Source organism: Pleurodeles waltl, chromosome 6 (genome assembly GCF_031143425.1).
Source record: "Pleurodeles waltl isolate 20211129_DDA chromosome 6, aPleWal1.hap1.20221129, whole genome shotgun sequence".
Classification (NCBI taxonomy): Eukaryota; Metazoa; Chordata; class Amphibia; order Caudata; family Salamandridae; genus Pleurodeles; species Pleurodeles waltl.
Genome location: NC_090445.1, coordinates 1,102,000,750 through 1,102,015,566, shown reverse-complemented (window position 1 = coordinate 1,102,015,566; position 14,817 = coordinate 1,102,000,750).

Below are 14,817 nucleotides of genomic sequence, written 5' to 3'. Positions count from 1 at the left end.
GGGGCCTTCATCTCAAGCACCGCTCCGCTGGGCCCTTGATCTCAAGCACCGCTCCGCTGGGCCCTTCATCTCAAGCACCGCTCCGCTGGGGCCTTCATCTCAAGCACCGCTCTGCTGGGTCCCGCCGTCTCTGCACCGCTCCGCTGGGCCCTTCATCTCAAGCACCGCTCCGCTGGGGCCTTCATCTCAAGCACCGCTCCGCTGGGCCCTTCATCTCAAGCACCGCTGGCCCATTGACAGTGCCGGTTCTGTGTCGACCAGGGCTTCAGGAAGCACTCTGGGCACCATGCCTCCTCCATTAACAGTGGAGTCGGTAATCCATCTGATGGACTGTGGCTTTGCACTTCCCAGGATGGAACAGTGGGCAAGCCACCCACTGTAGAGACTTGTGAGACTGTGACTTTGCACTCCCCAGGATGGAACAGTGGGCAAGCCACCCACTGTAGAGACTTGTGAGACTGTGGCTTTGCACTCCCCAGGATGGAACAGTGGGCAAGCCACCCACTGTAGAGACTTGTGAGACTGTGGCTTTGCACTCCCCAGGATGGAACAGTGGGCAAGCCACCCACTGTAGAGACTTGTGAGACTGTGACTTTGCACTCCCCAGGATACATCAATGGGCATGGAGGCCCCTCGTGAATCTGGCGTCAAGGACTCATGTGGCTGAGGTGCCCCCTGAGGTGCTTGTAGTTTTATCATCTGATGCCCCAGCAGTGTTCTCTCCAATAGTATCTGGTCTCCTGTGTGGGCTTTGCCCATGTGTTTGTGCACATTGGCCCACAGACTATGGAACTTTGAGGGTATGTGCAGGACTTATTGCCTATGTATATATTGTTGACTCTGTTCATTCCTTATTTTTGTATCTTTTATATGGCATATTTCACATACCTTTAATGGAGCTATTTCTACATATATTTTATAGATCATTTTAATTGTGTCTTTGCATTATTCCGGTGGGATTGGGGGGTGTCACTCTGACTTGTTGCTCGGCATTGGGGTGTAGGTATTTGGTGGGGTGGGTGGGTGTATGGCGCATGTGTGTGCGCGTAAGCTTTCCTCCTCCCCCCTCGCCTGTGTCGTAGGTGCAGTACTCACCGTTGTCGTCTGCGCCGGCGTTCGTACTCCTGGTAGATGAGCAGGTAGACAATAGCTGGTAGGATGTTTAATTTGGGTTCCATGCTGTCCTCCTTCCTCGCGGAGTGTGTATAGGTGAGCGTTTTCCCGTTCGTAGTCTGTTTCCGCTGTGTTTTTATCGGCGGGACTCCCGCCCCGGAAAAGGTGGCAGATTGGTGAGTTGTGATAGGGTGGGCGGTACATTGTCTGCCGCCTGCCTGTTGGCGGTGACCGCCGCGCTGTTTGTCTGTCCCGCCGTGGCGGTCGGAGTGTTAAAGTGGCGGGCTGTGTTGGCGGTTCCCGCCAGGGTCAGAATTCCTTTTTTTGGACCGCCTGCCTGTTGGCGGGTTGGCCGCCGCTTTATCACCGACCGCCAGGGTCAGAATGACCCCCTTAAGCTAGAAACTATGTTTTTTTTGTTAAAAACTGCACATTATGCATCAGATGATGGATTATGTTATAAATGGGCCTAATTCATAATTATTGTAAAAAGCTTAACAGCGACAGATTCACATAATTGCTGTGCCCAATTATAAATTGCTTGGAGTAGTGTTCCATACCCTTTTGGGCAACTATAAGTGCACTAGTTTTTCTGGACCTAAAATTACTGAGTGGGTAAACCCTGGACTAAGTTTTGCTGCGTGTAGAGCATATCTAGTAAAACCAGGGATGGAAAGAGACTGGGGCTCTGGGCTCCCTCCAACCTTCTCCAACACTGTGGGGAGGCATTTGATGGTAAGCAACCCTACTCCCCAGACGACTTCCCCCAGGTGTGGAAGACCTCCTAAAACCTGCACCAGTCTGCCTCAAAAATGTAGCACCCACTCAGAGCAGGTAGTCAAATCTCAGCCTTAAAATCCCTAGAACTGGGGAAATCTGTGTTAAAGGACCAGATAATCCAGGGTCTTGCAGGTTAATCCCCATTCCTGAGACTTTAACTCATAATTACCATACACATACTAGGAGATATTATTCAGAATCATTGATTCTGGCCTGTGGAATTAACGGGGATGGAATGAAGGCCATAGTCTTCACTGTGTCACTTTTGTTTATATTGACTTTACCATGACAAATGGGCCGATTTACCTGCTTTCAAATTTCAGACCTATGGCCATATTTACAAGAAAGTGGCTCATCATTAGTGGTGCACCACTTTTCTTGGGGCCCCCTTGCATCCCCTAGCGCTACCATGGTAGCGCTGTATTTCCAATATACGGCGCACCATGGCGCAAGTTAGGGGCAATAGCGCATTTCTTTGATGCTATTGCAATGCTATAGTGGATTAGTGTAAAAGAAAAAAATAATCTAATCCAGTGTAGTGATAAGAGGCCCATTGAAATCAATGGGATGCTCATTTTAGCACTTGCTTCAGGCAGCCATTAAAAATGACACTAGAAATGGGATCTTGTAGAATCTATTGCACCATTTTTAGTGACCCTCTAACGAGGGAACATTCTCTTTGCATACATCATGCTTGTCTTAGGCATGATGTGGCACCAAGGACTTACAAGGTGGCGTAAATGTAGTTTGTGCCACCTTGTAAATATGGTGCTATGGTAGTGGCCCTTTAACGTCACATTTGCGGCAACAATTTCGCCGCAAATGTTGCGCTAAGGGACGCAAGGGCCTTGTAAATCTGGCCCCAATTTAAACCCAGCCAATACGCGTGATACACGTGAAATGTTCCTATTTAACTAGCACACTCTTTAAACGAAAGCTCACGTGCAAGGTTCACAAAGAAAGTGTTTTCGTTTGTCAAATACACAAAAGGGCGATTCATTCAATCGGAGCATGTTGATTGGTTACCCTCTGTAAGCAAATAATTGCATTATGAAATCACTGGCAACAGTTTGTTCAAATAAACCCTGTTTTTTATCTTTTGTATTTCTGCAGCCGTGCAGAGTTGTTTCCTTTTCACCGGGGTATGAAGGTGAAACGATTTACGGGATAACCGGAACAAACACAATAGCATTGACGATTGATAAGGTGCTGACGGCGTCAAGGTCTGCATGTACCAACTACCAAGTAACGAAATGAGCAAGAACCTTAACTACAGTTTAAGCAAATGTCAAAGCTAGTGCCCCCGATGGTGATGTGAACACAGAAACACTGCTAACGTTTACGGTGTGGATGAATGGAAGTTACATTTACGTGGACAGTGTCCAAGGTTGGATCAACCACATCTATGATCTGGAAAGCACATGATTGACCTAACTCAAAGGCTGACCAAAAGGATTCCTATTACTCATTTATTCTGGAGGGAAATTATAAAGGGGTTCATTATAAATTAACAGGTATCTCAGGTGTTAATATCGCAACAGTTAAATATCAATAAACAGGGTATAGTATCTACGAGGTGTGTATTACCTTCCCATTACAAGTTCCTTGTTCTAAAAAGGTGGACAACCCATAAAAACTGCATCGGTTTTAATTGTTTCTAGCGTGAACAGTGACTTTTGAAAATGAGGCCCTCAGGCCGTTATAACACAGGAGCCCAAGAAGTACGCTCAGGAAGAATACCACTTCAGGCTTTCCGTCTTTTCCAATGTTTCGTTGCACAGAATTACTGGATCTGCAACCCCTCAGACTCCACAAGTTCAGGCCCAAAGACACCAGTCCTGGTTGTATGTTAGAATATGGTTGTCAAAAATATCACCTGATATAAATATTGTGTTTTAAATATGATATGGAAAAATATTGTCCTATTGGGTATTGGTTTTTCCATTATTCACATGAATGGGACAATGTTTTTGGTAACAATATTTATGACACAATATTTATGTCAGACAGTATTCTGACAATGTTATTTGGGTACCACACCAAACCCTGTCCCTCAATGTCAAGGCAGAATACGCTCTCGCTTCACCAGCTTGGTCCTTAGCCCGCTCTTGCCCCTGCCACCAGACCCATGTGTTTGAAAACGGGTCCCACACAGATTTACTACTGCTCTAGTTAGCTTGTAAATATGTGTGAATGTGGCCCTGTTACCCTCTCCCCCGCAAAAAAGGGAAAAACATTCAAAATTAGACCCCATATTTTTGGTTCTCTGTGGTATTCTCCATTCCTGGGGAAGCAACTTGTAATCAACGGATTACCTGTGTGGATACCAGACAGATTAGGAGATTCTGGGCCTAAAGTATCACCACACTTGAATCCGGAGAACTGGGAATGAAGCCATTAGTGTAACAACAACTTGACTCTAACGTATCTGAATGGAAGCAATGGAGAGGAAAGAGAAAGAAAGCAATTACAGATGTCACGTATTTCCAGCCATGATTAAAACATTAATTTCAATGTAAAGCGATTCAAAGTATCCTATATGTGATCAAAATGCAGTGGTTTTAACAATTACTAGATGATGTATGTACCCGAATACGGGGGGAGAGAATATAGAGTACCCTATATTGCAGACTTAACAAATACGGTGCATCCGTCCACACACTAAAAGAAGTCTATGGGGGTGATTCCAACCCTGGCGGTCGGTGATAAAGCGTCGGCCAACCCGCCAACAGGCAGGCGGTAAAAAAAAAAGAATTCTGACCCTGGCGGGAACCGCCAACACAGCCCTCCACTTTAACACTCCGACCGCCACGGCGGTACAGACAAACAGCGCGGCGGTCACCGCCAACAGGCAGGCGGCAGACAATGTACCGCCCACCCTATCACATCTCACCAATCCGCCACCTTTTCCGGGGCGGGAGCCCCGCCGATAAAAACACGGCGGAAACAGACTACGAACGGGAAAACGCTTACCTCTACACACTCCACGAGGACGGAGGACAGCATGGAACCCGAATTGAACATCCTACCAGCTATTGTCTACCTGCTCATCTACCACGAGTACGAACGCCGGCGCAGACGACAACGGTGAGTACTGCACCTACGACACAGGGGAGGGGGGACGAGAAAAGGTTACGGGCACACACATACGCTACACACCCACCCACCCCCCCCCAACTATCTACACACCAATGCAGAGCAACAACTCAGAGTGACACCCCCCAAACCCCCCAGAAAAATGCAAAGACAAAATAAAAATGATAATTTAAATTTATGTATAAAATAGGTTCATTGAAGTCATGGAAAATTATCTATATGAAATATAAAAATAAAAAATATGAACAGTGCGAAAGCTATATACATTGTCAATAAGTCCTGCTCAGTTTGTCAAAGTTCCACAGTCCGTGGGCAAATGTCCACAAACACATGGGCAAAGCCCACACAGGAGACCAGATTCCGTTGGAGAGAACACTGCTGGAGCATCAGATGAGAAAACTACAGGCACCTCAGGGGGAAGGGAAGGGGGGGCACCTCAGCCACATGAGTCCACGACGCCAGATCCACGAGGGGCCTCCATGCCCACTGTACCATCCTGGGGAGTGCAAAGCCACAGTCTCACAAATCTCTACAGTGGGTGGATTGCCCACTGTGCCATCCTGGGGAGTGCAAAGCCACAGTCTCACAAGTCTCTACAGTGGGTGGATTGCCCACTGTGCCATCTTGGGGAGTGCAAAGCCACAGTCTCACAAGTCTATACAGTGGGTGGGTTGGCCACTGTGCCATCTTGGGGAGTGCAAAGCCACAGTCCATCGGATGGATACCCGACTCCACTGGTATTGGAGGAGGCAGGGTGCCCAGAGTGCAGCGTGAACACCAGCTCCACACAGAACCGGCACTGTCAATGGGCCAGCGGTGCTTGACAGGAAGGGCCCAGCGGAGTGGTGCTTGACAGGAAGGGCCCAGCGGAGCGGTGCTTGGCAGGAAGGGCCCAGCGGAGCGGTGCTTGAGACGGCGGTGCCCAGCGGAGCGGTGCTTGACAGGAAGGGCCCAGCGGAGCGGTGCTTGAGACGGTGGGGCCCAGCGGAGCGGTGCTTGACAGGAAGGACCCAGCAGAGCGGTGCTTGACAGGAAGGGACCAGCGGAGCGGTGCTTGACAGGAAGGGCCCAGCGGAGCGGTGCTTGAGACGGCGGGGCCCAGCGGAGCGGTGCTTGACAGGAAGGGCCCAGCGGAGCGGTGCTTGACAGGAAGGGCCCAGCGGAGCGGTGCTTGAGACGGCGGGCCCAGCGGAGCGGTGCTTGACAGGAAGGGCCCAGCGGAGCGGTGCTTGAGACGGCGGTGCCCAGCGGAGCGGTGCTTGACAGGAAGGGCCCTGTTCAGCTGTGCCTGTCTTCACGGTGGGGCCCTGTTCAGCGGTGCCTTTCTTCACGGCGGGGCCCTGTTCAGCGGTGCCTGTCTTCACGGTGGGGCCCTGTTCAGCGGTGCCTTTCTTCACGGCGGGGCCCTGTTCAGCAGTGCCTTTCTTCACGGCGGGGCCCTGTTCAGCGGTGGGTGCCTTTCTTCACGGCGGGGCCCTGTTCAGCGGTGCCTTTCTTCACGGCGGGGCCCTGTTCAGCGGTGCCTTTCTTCACGGTGGGGCCCTGTTCAGCGGTGCCTTTCTTCACGGTGGGGCCCTGTTCAGCGGTGCCTGTCTTCACGGCGGGGCCCTGTTCAGCGGTGCCTGTCTTCACGGCGGGGCCCTGTTCAGCGGTGCCTTTCTTCACGCCGGGGCCCTGTTCAGCGGTGCCTGTCTTCACGGCAGGGCCCTGTTCAGCGGTGCCTGTCTTCACGGCGGGGCCCTGTTCAGCGGTGCTTGTCCTGTCTTTCAAGGGAGCCAGACCTGACCAGGACTCCCTGCTTAGTCGCCCTCCGACCGTGCGGTTGCTGGCCCCTCCTGTGATGGAGTCCTGGGCCCGTGGGTGTCCTCCGTCACACCCGGTATGGGGCTGGTGGGGCCCTCCTGGTCCGCGCGCCTGCTGGCTGACTTCTCCGCCCTGCTGCCCTTGCCCTCCTTCGATGAGGCTCTCTGGCCCTTGCCTCCCCTTGATGTTGTGGCAGGTGACGGCCCACGACTACGCTCCTTGGTGGCAGCCGTGTCAGCCTTCTCGCGCCGGCCCTTTGTTTTTCGGGTTCTCTTCCCAGGGGGTGGGCTGGCTGTCCCCATGCTGCTGGCCGATGTATCTGCACTGGGAAAAGGTGGACTCCAATACCCGTGCACAATGTTCGCCCTCGATGCAGGGCTGGTGGTGGCTGAGGTGCTCTTAGGACTCTTACCAGATGGAGGGGGTGGGTCAGTGGTTGGAAAGAGGTCAAGGTTGGAAAGGAAAATCAATTTGGAAAGACAGGGACGGGTAGGTGTAGTGGTAATGGGAGTGGAGGAAGAGGATGTGGTTGTAGGAGAGTCAGGTGTGCTGTCTTTGGGTGCAGGTGCTTGTGACGTAGGCTGTCGTGAGGTGGATGGCTGTTGGGTGGGTGGCTGCCTGCGTTTTGGAAGAGGGGGTGACAGACACAGTGGGAGAGGACAGAGGGGACGTGTAGATGGCAGTGGGGGTGGTGACTGCACATGTGCGGACTGTACTGGAGGGTGTGCTGGTGATGGAAGTACTGGCTGATGGTGGTGTGCATGCAGGTGTGAGTGGAGACGTCACAGGGAGGGAGGAGGGAGACGAGGAGGAGGGGGACACAGAGGTGGTAGTGACTGTTGCCATGTCTGCATCTGGATGTTACTTGGGTGAATGCTGGTGGGATCTGTGGTGCTTATGTCTGGATGAGCTGACCTTGGGTTTTGAGGTGTGTGCAGGCTGGTCAGATGGTGTGGATGGGATAGGCTGAGGAACAGGAGACTGGGACTGGGTGGAGGCAGTTAGAAGAGGGAGGCTGGAAACAGGGACAATGGCTGCCGTCAGTGCTGAGGCCAGAGCATTGAACTATCGTTGATGGGCAGCCTGACCCGAATGAATGCCCTCCAGGTATGCATTGCTCCGATGCACCTCCCTTTCTACACCCTGGATGGCATTCAAAAGGGTAGACTGCCCAACAATGAGTGTCCTCAGGAGGTCAATGACCTCCTCACTGAGGGCAGCAGGGGTAATTGGGGCAGGGCCTGAGGTGCCTGGGGCGAAGGAGATGCCCGCCTTCTTGGGCGAGCGGGCACGGAGCGAAGGCTGAGGGGCTGCTGGGAGGGCGGGGCTAGTGCGCTGGGTGGTGGCTGTACCTGTTGTGGCGGGGGCACGGATGTTGCCGCCACCGCAAGGGAGCTCCCTTCCGAGGACGTGTCGGTGTCGCTGACGTCTCCACGGGTCCCCGTTGTGGAGCTCCCCTCGCCCTCCGTATCACTGGTGACCTCGGTGTCTGTAGCATGGCCCACCGGGGCCATGTGAGTTGCAGCTCCCTCGTGCTCCGATGCCAATTCTCCTCTGCCTGATGATGCTAATGCACACATGCACAAGAAGATAAAGAACAAGGGTGGGGAGAGAAATAAAGACAGGTTGAGTGCATGCATTGTCAACACCGTTGTCGGAGAGGACAGACACAGGAGCCTCCTGCACTACACCGCGCAATCGGGGTACACTACTCAGTACTTGTGACTAGGCCTACAGGTCTTTGGACAACAAATGCACACATGGATGATGCTGGACCATGGATAGCTGTACTTGGCACCCTACAGAGGTGGGGAGCGGGGGCACAGGGCCATGCCTAAAGGAGGGGACTAGACTACAGAAAGCGCCCTGGCCTAAAGTCACCCACAGCCCTCCTCCCCAACCCAGACACCTCCACTGCGCGCAAATATAGCAGAATGTGCTGATACTCATCCCCTTGTGTCTGCCGTGATGTCCTCACGTGCCCATCCAAATCGGGGTAGGCCACCGCCAGGATCCGGGACATCAGGGGGGTCAAGGTACGACTGGCACCCCTCCTACATTGGGAGGCCATCCCCAGCAGTGACTCGGCGGTCTTCCTGGTCCCGCGGCGGATGTCCTCCCACCTCTTTCGGCAGTGGGTGCCCCGTCTGTTGTGGACCCCCAGGGCCCGGATGTCCTTGGCGATGGCACGCCAAATGTCGACTTTCTGATGGGCACTGACCTATTTGACATGTACAGGGTGGGAAAGGAAATATCATCAGTTTTCTGCATGTTAGATGTGATTGGCCCCCCCTCCCCAACCTTGCCATGTGGCACATGCTCTCATCTGTCGTGCGTTGCACTCCTCATTCGCTCCCCTCCCCACCATCTTACATCCACCCTACTCAACACAGACATAGCCCATTCAACGTGCACCCAGTGTACTTACCTGTTGGTCTGGAGGACCGTAGAGTAGCGCATACTGGGGGAGGACCCCATCCACAAGTTTCTCCAACTCTTCAGAAGTGAAGGCAGGGGCCCTTTCCCCAGTCGCAGCAGCCATTGTATTTTCCAGACCGAGGTCACAGCAGCATTTGCAGTATAGGTCCTCTCCTGTGGATGATCAGGTCTCGAGTGATTAAGTAGCTAGAAAATGGCGGTCACGCCCGCCGCGGTGCTTACCGCGACCGCGACCGCCGGCGCACATCGTCATTGGCTAATGAAACCCGTAGGGTTCAATGTTAACCAATGCGCCTTCGCACCGCGGTCTTCGACCGCCTACCGCCACGGTGTGCCACGCCAGCGCATTGACCTCACATCCCACTGTCACACTTCTCAGGTCAGGCAGCCGCCATTTCAAGGGCCCACATGGCTTAATTTATACTGCGTCACACAGGCCTAGGCCTTGCATTGCCACTCATACAAGCCTTTCACTGCATAGCGATTCATATACTGTGCAAGCTGTGGGAACGAACCTGTGGGTTGCTTGACTGTACTCCATGTTGTCCTTCCTAGGCACCGTCCGCTGGGACTTGCGAGGAGAAGGATGAATCCTCCCGTGTACCGACCGCTGGTGGACCTGTCGACAATGGAAGAACGACATATTATATTTCGATACCGACTTGACAGAGCCACTATACATGAACTGTGTGCCCAGCTGGAGCCAGACCTGATGTCCCCCATCCGCCAACCCACAGGGATTCCCCCTCTGGTGCAGGTTCTGTCAGTACTCCATTTTTTAGCAAGTGGGTCTTTTCAGACAACAGTGGCCATGTCATCAGGGATGTCTCAGCCTATGTTTTCTAAGGTTTTGTCTGCCCTGATGAAATACATGCGGAGCTACATTGTTTTCCCTGAGGAGGATGATTTGGCTACAGTGAAGGGTGATTTCTATGCCCTTGGACATATCCCCAACATCATTGGTGCCATTGATGGGACCCAGGTGCCTTTGGTTCCCCCCAAACACAGTGAGCAGGTTTACAGAAACAGAAAAAGTTATGATTCGATGAATGTCCAGGTGGTCTGTTTGGCGGACCAGTACATCTCCCATGTAAATGCCAAGTTCCCTGGGTCAGTGCATGACGCGTATGTTATGCGAAATAGCAGCATCCCTTATGTGATGGAACAGCTACAGAGACACCGTGTGTGGTTATTAGGTGACTCTGGTTACCCCAACCTCTCCTGGCTATTGACCCCAGTGAGGAATCCCCGGACCAGGGCAGAGGAACGGTACAATGAGGCCCATGGATGAACTAGGAGGATAATAGAAAGGACCTTCGGGGTCCTGAAGGCCAGGTTTAGGTGCCTGCATATGACAGGTGGATCCCTAATTTACTCACCAAAGAAGGTGTGCCATATCATCGTGGCCTGCTGTATGCTTCACAATCTTGCATTGCGACGCCAGGTGCCTTTCCTGCAGGAGGATGCTCCAGATGGTGGTGTTGTAGCAGCTGTGGAGCCTGTGGAGAGTGAAGAGGAGGAAGACGACGGGGACGACACGGACAACAGGGACACAGTTATACAACAGTATTTTCAGTAGCACACAGGTAAGAATCACCCATGCCATTTTACATTTACTTCAGGCCTCCTGCATCTCTACTTTCTGTGTTCCCCACCATTTCCTCTTAACTGAATTGTGACTTTCCATTCACTTTTCAGAGCTGTTTGACCAACTGCGTGACTTCTGCTTTGTTTGCCCATGGACTACAACTTGTTGTAATTGGTATGTTGTCATCACAATGTCACAGAACGTAATAGCACCGTTATGTGTGATACATAATAGTAAAATATAAGCAGACTCCTGTTATTGTACGTGCAATAAGTGATTTATTTCAAGTGCTACATATAGGTACATGATATTAAAACGGTGATGGGTGGGGGTGGAGTAATGTCCATGGCAGAGTCCAGTTCTCAGTCTCACAGGTGCATTGTCCATATGCCTGTGGAAGGATGGAGCAGGGGCAGTTTAAGGTTGGACAGGGTGACAATGTGGGACAGTGGGATGACATCAGGGGGTATCTTATGCTGGCGGGGGTCTTGGCATCCTACTCTGTCTTCTTGTGTGATCTCAGGTTCCGCTTGCGGGGTGGTTGTTCTTCAGCAGGAGGTGGGGTTCTGGTGGCCTGTCGTTGTGTGGGGGCCTCCTGTCCACTAGCGCTGGTGGAGGTGGTAGGCTGTTCCTGGTCCAGGCTAGTGACAGGGGCCCTTTGTGGTGCCACATGGTCCCGCAATGTGGTGACTATCTTGTTGAGGGCCAGGACTATGGTCCCCATTGCGGAACCGATGTTCCTGAGTTCGTCTCTGAACCCCATGTACCGTTCCTCCTGCTGTGCCTGGATCTCCTGGAACCTGGCCAGTAGCGTCGCCATCGTCTCCTGGGAGTGGTGTTATGCTCCCATGATGGTGGTGAGGGCCTCTTGGAGAGTGGGTTCCCTGGGCCTGTCCCCCCCCTGTCGCACAGCAGCCCTCCCAGTTCCCCTGTTTCCCTGGGCCTCTGTCCCCTGGACGGTGTGCCCACTACCACTGCCCCCAGGTCCCTGTTGTTGTTGGGGTGGTGGGTCAACCTGGGTGCCCTGTAGTGGCGGACACACCGCTGATTGACGTGTCCTGGAGACAGAGGCATGGGCCCGCTGGGTGGGAGCTGTGCTGGTGTTCCCAGAGGGGGTTAGGTCCGCTGTAGCCTGTGGCTGTGTGTGGGGAACCGACTGTCCAGAGGTCCCCGATGGGCTGGGCTGGTCATCTGGGTCCAGGTCGACAGAGCTGCTGTCATCACTGGGGGCCTCTTCTGGGGGTGGGATGGACATCTCTGTACCCTCCGTGGCGGTGTGGTGGCGTTCGGGTCCTGCAGGGGTATAAGGGTATGGTTATTGCATCTGTGTGTGGCATTTCGTGTGATGGGTGGGTGTCCGTGTACCCAAGTGCAGGCATTCCCTTGTGGGGGCTTTTGTGAGGGTGGCTTGTGGGGGTGATGTGTGTGTGCAGTGGGCATGCTTTGGTGATGGGTGTCCATGCTTTGTGGCCGCATGCAGCTCTAGGTGTTGGGATGGGTGGGTTGTGATGGTGGGACATTTGCAAGGAGTTGGTGTGATGGGGGTCGGGGTGAGGGTGGGGGTATGTGCTGGCATGCAGGTGGGGTGGGGGTGGAAAGTAGTAGTTAAGATTTGACTTACCAGAGTCCATTCCTCCGCGTACTCCTGCGAGGCCCTCAGGATGCAGGATGTGCAAGACTTCCTCCTCCCATGCTGTGAATTCTGGGGGAGTAGGTGGGGGTCCGCCGCCAGTCTTCTGCACCGCAATGTTGTGCCTTGATACCATGGAACGCACCTTCCCCCGTAGGTCGTTCCATCGCTTCCTGATGTCCTCCCGATTGCGTGGATGCTGTCCCACCACGTTGACCCTGTCGACTATCCTTTGCCATAGCTCCATCTTCCTAGCAATTGTGGTGTGCTGCACCTGTGCCCCGAATAGCTGGGTCTCTACACGTACTATTTCCTCCACCATGACCCTGAGTTCTGCGTCAGAGAACCTGGGGTGTCTTTGGGGTGCCATGGGGTGGTGTGGATGAGGTGAGGGATGTTGTATGTGTTGTGGAGTGTGATGTGTGTGGTGGTGTATGGTGTTTTGTGCGTTGTAATTGTGTGGGTGATGTTGTGTTTAGCCTCTGTGTTATGGTCTACTCTAAGCTGTGCAGTCTCTCTCTGTCCTTGATTCGCAATTGTGGTAGTAAGGGTTTGTGGGTGATGTGGGTGTGTGTTTTATATTGTATTGGGTGTGTGGGAGTGGTGTGTGTATGTGTATCAGGTGTGTGTATTTCAAATTGGCCAATGTGGTAGTGTTTTGTAAGGGTGTGTGTATTTTGAGCGCGGCGGTGTGTACCGCCAATGGAATACCGCGGTTGAAAGACAGCCATGTGGATTCGTGGGTCGTAATGGCATGGGCGTATTTCTGTTGGCGTGGCGGTGGAGGTTTGGTCATCGCCATTTTTTCGCTGACCTTTGGTGTGGCGGACTTGTGTGGATGTCGGGTTTTTGGCGGTTTGCCACTTGCGGGTCAGAATGACCGTAGTGGTTTACCGCGACCGCGGCGGTGTTGTGGCGGTCTTCTGACCGGCGGTAAGCGCCTTTTACCGCCGAGGTCAGAATGACCCCCCATATGTTTGTAGAGTGGTTGGGGAGGCTAATTGACTGTATCAAAAACAAGTAGAGTAAAGCCTGAGTTGGGAGCTAACACTAAGGATACTGAAATGGAAAAAATTGCCTATTTACACGTTTAAATTTACCCACACGGAAATCTACTCCTGTATCTGGATGTGAATATATGCTTTTGTGCTATTCAGTATTTCCGAGTGTAGATTTAAACCCACATGAAGAATTACATGTCTGCACCACCTCATTTCAGGGTGCAGAGACATCTGGGATGGAATTTGAGAGTGTAAAGTTACTATTAGTACCTTTTCACACATAGGTGGAGATCTCCAGTCCCGTGGCGTAAATCTCCCCAGACAAAAGAATAGAAAAAATATTAGAGAGTATCATTCTTTAAAAATATTGAAACTATTTTAATATGAAATATAAATATAAATATCTAAAATATTTATTATTAACAGAGAAATAATAAACCACAATGCTACAGTACATTAGCTTTGTACATTAAGGCCCTCATTACAACCCTGGCGGTTGGTGTTAAAGCAGCAGTAATACTGCCAACAGGCCGGCGGAAAAAAAATGGAATTACGACCATGGCGGAAACCCCCAACATAGACAGCCATCTTGACACTCTGAACGCCACGGCGGTAGAAACAAACACCACAGCGGTAACCACCAACAGACAGGCAGAACCCAATGTACTACCCACTGTATTACAACAGGCCTATCCACCATCTTTTCCGGGGCGGTACGAACGCCATCAAAAACACGGCAGAAACAGGACTTGGAACAGAAACCTCACCTCTCAACACCCAACGAGGAAACAGGACACCATGGAGCCCGAGTTACAGGTCCTGCCCATGTTGGTCTACCTCCTCTTCTACCAGGAGCAGCAAAGACGCCAGCGATGACCACGGTGAGTACCGTACCTAGCACACAGGGGAAGGGGGAAGGAAAGAGAGACACACACACGCAACATGCAACACCCCCACCCTCACCCACAACAACATACACACATATACATGCAGCAACAATACATTTACACCCGTCACCCCCTGGAAGAACGCAAGGACAAAATGAAATGATTGTAAAGAGTGTAATCATCAAAAAATCAGATCGGCCAAGTTAACTTTAAATCATCAGTATATACACATATGTACAGCAACTACACAAGTCCGGATAGTGTACCAATCATTGTCCGTGGACCACTGGTTCCAAAATGCATGGGCGAAGCCCACACATGATACCTGACTCGAAACGGAGAGAACACTGCTGGGGCATCAGTTCGAAAATAAACAGGCACCTCAGGGGGAGGGGGCACCTCAGCCGGATGGACGGACGACGCCACTGCTCCACGAGGGGGCCCCATGCCCACTGCTTTATCCTGGGGAGTGCAAAGCCA